Here is a 6,000-nt window from a genome sequence, read left to right as displayed (position 1 = left end):
GCTTCCCTCCTAATAATGAGGGGATGACGCTATGTGCGCTAGCTGTTCCTAAGGGAAGAATGTCCTTTCTTCCCTTGCCATGTTGCGGCCAGCTAAGTACAGGCCTCCAGCTCAGCAGCCTTCTCATGGCTTGCTGTTGCAAAGTGTACCTTCCATATCTGTCCTGAATGCTCCAGAGCTGCTGAGGCTGCCCCCTCCCTCTTTCTAGCACATCAGGGCCAAGTGTCACTGAGATGGTGAGGCCAGAAATACTGGGACAGTCTGGGATGCACTGGGAGGGGATGGTGCTTCATCTCTCACAAGGAGGGGCTGGCACTGGGAATCCTCCTGCAGGTGGAGGAGGAACCCTGTGGCTGTCTGTCTTGTGCCTTAGACCACTATAATGGTCCTGCTTATATGGTTATAGTGCTCCTCCTGATATAACTATAGGGACCACCACTTATACAGCTATAGGGGACCCCTTTATACTCTGACAGGGACCACTGAGCCAGGAAGCTGCTCACATTCATGCAGAGACTTCTTCACCTCCCCTGCCCAGCAATAGAGATGTGGTCCCAGTTTAACAGCCTGCAGTTTCATGTGGACACTTCCCTTGCCCCTCCCAGCCTCAGGGCTACCTTTTTGGCCCTGTCCTTGCTGTGCAGGGCTCTGAATTTCTGCCATGATAAATGCTGGTGAAAATAAGCCAGGGGAGACAGCTTTCAGCACCCCGGTGAGCATGGGAGCCCCAGAGGGCAGGCAGGGATCTCCAGCATGCAGGTAGCTGCAGTGGTGAGCAGAGCGGTGTGGGGCTGACCCACCTGGGCTGCAGACAGTGTGTCCTCCACAGGTGTGCAGGCAGGTGCGTGTGCATCCACTGCCCTCTGCTGAGGAGTGCGGGCAGCTCAGTGGGGCTGAGCGTGCAGGGCTGGGGGGGCTGGACAGTCCCCGGCCACGGGCACCGGCAGCTTCCTCAGAGGCTGATTTTGCTCCTTCCATCCCACTCTGTGGGGGTAACGTGACCTCTCAAGTCTCACTGGGCGCTATTTTCTGGCCCCAGTACCCTGACCCCTGGATCTGAGCTCGTCCCCATACCACTCCCAGCCTTCCCTCCCATAGCTTTCCTAGTTTCCCGCTGAGCTTGGTCCCTCTCTTCCCCCTTCCCATTGTTTGCTTGGAATGTGTATGTGCAATTATCCATCTAGCTTTTACTTCCCCCAGCCCCAGCCAAGCAGAACCATATGAATTAATAACCAGGAGCCAGGAGGTACCAAGGAGCTGCTGGCAGCAGCCAGGTTCTGTGGGATAGTGGTGTACCTGCGCAAACCAGCCATACTGAGTGGTGTCAGAGCTGCCTATGCCATCCGTGCTCCATTCTGCCCTGCCCCAGAGCTGTGTGGCACTTCTGCCCAACTCTCATGCTCAACTCATATGCCAATTGATCACAGCAAGCCAGTGGGATCTGGCCAGGCATGGCCCTTGCATGTTGCTGAGAAGGCAGGAGGATGTCAAAAGGGCCAGATTCAGCCTCTCTCTGCAGGACCTCAAATTACCTGGGGAGCTACAAGCACATGCCTTGCTGTCTGGAGGGTCTCTGGTGGGCCTAGGGTATGTTTAGCTGTCAGAGATCATGGGGAAGAGCTGCTCCCCCTCCCCACATGCCTTCTATTCCCTTGCTGCTTCTCTGTAAATGTGCCACTTAATTCAAATCCTCCAGAGGAAAGGAGGTGGAATCCCTAGTTATGTCTGCACTGGTAAAACAAACAGTCCCAGGGCACTCCCAGGCACAGCAGGGGGATTGTCCTTATGGGAATTTTTAGCATTGCCCTTGTGTGATTTTTGGCTTGGGCCAGCTTGCATGGATCCAGGCAATTTTTGCTCACAGTTTAGGAGTTAGCCTTGGTCAGGGACAATCCCAGCAGGATCTAGCACACAGGCTGTCCATTTTCAGGATATGTTTCACAGCCTGGAGGTGGGCTGGTCTGTGACAGACATCCTCAGGGCCAAAGAGGACTCCTGGGTTTGTTTAATTTAGCATAGGGCTGTAGAGTATCCTTCCCAGAAGACATGGGAATGGGTATTTTGGAAATACAGCCCTATTGAACCTGGCATGTCTGCTCCAGGTGTGTGGAAGGGTCTCTGGGTAGAGGAGCTCCCAGGCAGGGGAGAGCAGTGGGACTCTTTTCTGCAGGTCTTGTGAGTCAGGGTTGGGATGAAAGTCAGGGAGAGTTTCGAGGGACTGCAGGCAGGGGAAGGGCTTGGGGCAGAACCTGTGGGTGGGATGGGGTGTGAATACATCCATCCATGACATGGGAGAGCTTCAACCCATCTCACCCCAAACCCATCTGCCACATACATCAATAGTAATGAGGTATATTCACATACTCACATTCATAAAGACTACAGTGACCCCAAAGGATTTCCATCACAGGGTCCTGCTGGGCATCACTTGCCCTCTCCCACCACAGCCACGCAATGCTGGCAGCGTTTACACATCTGCTGGGCCTGAAGGCGGGGGCAGGACTCACGTGTGTGTGTGTGTGTGTGTGTGTGTGTGTGTGTGTGTGCACAGGCACCAGTGACGGGCAGACGCCCTTGGCGTGCCGCGTGCCTGTGTTTGCACTGTGCTTGCCATGTGCCTTTTAGGGCACGTGTGGGAACTGGCAGCTTGGTGCGGGTGCTTGGCGTGGGCAGGGGCTGTTTTGCTCAACACCTGCCTTCACCTACGGCTGCGGTTTTGATGCAGAGAAAGAGCAGGCTTTTGATGTCTGTGTGCGTGTGCTCTGCGGGTATTTCACACACGCTGTGTGCAGCCTGCATGGATGGTGTTTGCACATGCGTGTGTGTGTGTGCACATGTGCGAAGTGTGAGATCAGTGTCTCAGCTGGCTGCCACTCTGGCTGCTGGAATCCCTGCCTCCCAGGCCATGTTATAGATGAATACACTTGAAAGCATTTTTTCCCCCTTAGCCACCAGATTTCACTGGGAGAAGAAAAGGAACCGGGCACTTTATCTTCATTAGCAGCTGGAAGCCTCTTGGGGCGGCTTTTGTCTGGGCGATGCTCCCTCCGCCCCTGCTCTTATCCCCTGTCCTCACTCATTAGCCCTTTCCAGAGGGGAAAGGGGCTGGCTGGCAGGGTCCTGCAGCTTTGCTGTGTCCCTGTTCCTGCTGACCACCATGTCCAGCCACCCCTAGGCAACAGGGCTGGGAGGGAAAGGGAGAGATTCCTTTTCTGATCTGCCCTGGGAGACCCCAGAATCATTTCAGGTCCCAAGAAGCTCCTTCAGTTAGTTACTAGCTGCTGCCACCTCTGGGTTTGGAGGTGGCTTAGGCCAGCATTGGCTCAGGGTCTGGAGGGGCTCCATGGCTAAGCCCCCATGGGAAGGGCTGCAGCTGGTGGGTCGAGGGCAGCCCTTTCCTTCTGGAGCTGCTCATCTCTGTGGGGCGGGGGGGGGGAAGGGGAAACAGTCATGCCCACATCCATTAATACCCAGTAACCATGACAACTGCTGTGGAGCTATCATCCTGTCCCCAGGCCAGCCACCACAGGGTTCCTCTCAGAGGGGTCTCAGGACAGCACCTTTTCTTGAATCACTGCTACCTATGGGGTGGCCTGTAGACTGCACATTGCCCCACTGCCAAGGCCTGTGGCAGTTTGGAGGGCATACATCACCACTCCTCGTGCCAGGGCATCTCCAGGCAGGGCCAGGGCTGCTGCTGACAGGAATTGAGGCAGGATGCTGAGGCCACCATGGCTGTGGGGAGGGCTCTGGGGAAGGACAGGGGCAGATGCAGTTGCTGCTCCCCTCCTGCAAGCTTAGATGCTGGAGGTTCAGCGAGACAGTGAGGTAGGGGTGTTGGGGGCAGACTGCCTTAGGTAACATTCCTTCTCACTTTAAAGGAGCCATAAATCACTCATTCTTTATTAAAAGCTCTGCCTGACCGGGAGAGAAATGTCAGGAATATAAATCAACTCCACTGCTCTCTTGCAAGGGTCCTAGCTTGCCAAGAACTGCCCCCTCCACCGTCCCCAGGTAGAGCACAGCATAGCCATGGTGTGAGGTTGTAAGGAATAAAAGTAGGGTCTTTCCAGGTGGCATGGGCTCGAGCCCTCTGCTTCCCCCTGCTCCTCAGGGCTGCACGGAAACTGGGCAGTGCCCTGGCTAGGCAGGTGCAGGGATGCCACAGAAGTGCCCATGCAGCGTGTGGACAGAGAGCAGCCCCTCCTCGGGCCCCTCCTTGGGTCACCAGGAAGGAGATCCCCTTCTCCCTCCACTTGGCTGGCAGTGAGAAGGGCTGGCCTTCCCCAAACACACAGCCTTTGCTTAGGAATTGAAAGACCCCAGCTGAAGCCAAACACTCCCTACAAAGCTCCTGATATCCTGCAACTGGCAAAGATTTTGCCCTAAAAGATGGGGACTGGCCCCATTTTGCAGTTCCTGCCCACCCCAGGAGCAGGGCTGGGGGATGGGGAGTTCAGCAGGTGGTAAAATACCCCATCCCAAGCCCAAGGACAAGCTGCACAGGGCAGGGTCCCCATGCCTGCCTCTCGTCTGCACAGAGGCAGGCGGATAGAGATAGGTGAGAGCCTGAGCAGGAAGAGGACTCGCTTACACAACGTTAAAGCAGCAGCCGGCACTGAGGTAGCTGCGCTTGCCTCTCTGTCTCCTGTTTTTCCAGTTAGATGCATGGCTTAATATAGCAGCACTTATGTTGTAAAACATTTGCTCATAAAACAGAGAGGATGTGCTGTGTGGGAGCGTGCGCAAGCCAATCCCCAGCTGCTTTTTGATGTCAGCTTGGAAATTGCAGCGTCCTGGCAACAGCTGCTTGCTGGGCTTTACGTGCAGCAGGGCCAAACCTGCCCTGGGTGTAAGCCTGCAGTGATCTTTGCATGAGCCTGGTGGGTTTCCATCAGTTCCAGGTTCTCTGACCAGGGTATAAGGGATGGGAGCTACCAAGGGGTGCTGGGGGAGGTGTGTGCAAACCACCAGCAGATCTCAGCCCACACCCGGTACCATGGAGCTGGTGCCGTGGGAGCCTCTCCTTACTGAAATGAACAGCAGGTATGACAAAATTCAGAGCCCAAGGGAAGGGCAGCGACCACCAGTATTGGCACTGCAAGTAGTGGTGGTGCATGCTGAGGAGGAAACAAATGTTTCTGGCCGGGTCTCCCTGCAAGCTCAGCTCCGTCAGCTGTGTTGGTGGGAGGAATCACTGCCTTGGCTGCTCCCAACAGCACTGGCCTTTCTCAAATGACTTCGCCAGAGGGGGAGCGGGCTGATAAAGAAAGCTCGTCAGGCAAAATCAGGCCAGGCTCAGGTAGTTTGCTCACAGTCAGGCTTCCACATGTGGGAAGGCTGAGCACTGAGGGCTTCATCCTGCACAGAGGCAAGGACTTGGCAGGTTGGACTAGGCAGCCAAGGATAGCTTCCTATCTCAGTCCAGGCCTCAGCTGAAGAGGGAATGGGCTGGGAGGGAAAGAAAGAAGGCAATGGGAAAGGAGCTGGGATCTTTTTGCTTGAGAACCTGCTGGGACTCTTCCATCAAAGGGAAGGAAGCCCTAAGCCCAGGGCCACAGGCTTTCATGAACCACTTGCTGCAAACCCCAGCCCCCATGAGATTGTTTATCCTGGCACGGGAGAGCCCATAATCTGCAGCCCTGAGCCAGCCTGCGGAACATAACTTTCCTCCCTGCTGCAGCCCCAGCAGCAGGCCTGTGACAGCTCTCCAGGGCCATGACCAGACCCCACACATCATCCCCAGAGCAGCTGAGGGTACAGGGCACAGGGATCTTGGGGTCCCATCTCAGCCACTCACAAACCTGAAAGCAGGTCTCAGCCCAAGGGCAAGGGGACACGAGCAGTGCTGGGAGCTTGTCACCACAGCTGGCTGGCACCCCCAAAGGGTCTGACCTCTCAAGTGTCTCTCCCAGCTGAGCTGACCCAAGGTACCCTGCAGTTTCCCACGTTCCCTCCCGCCTGCCACCCGTCATATTTTGCATTTCTCCCTCTATCTTA

The sequence above is a fragment of the Corapipo altera genome, unplaced genomic scaffold, assembly GCF_003945725.1.
Source record: "Corapipo altera isolate COAL_440 unplaced genomic scaffold, ASM394572v1 45, whole genome shotgun sequence".
Lineage (NCBI taxonomy): Eukaryota > Metazoa > Chordata > Aves > Passeriformes > Pipridae > Corapipo > Corapipo altera.
Note: the sequence above shows the minus strand (reverse complement) of the source record.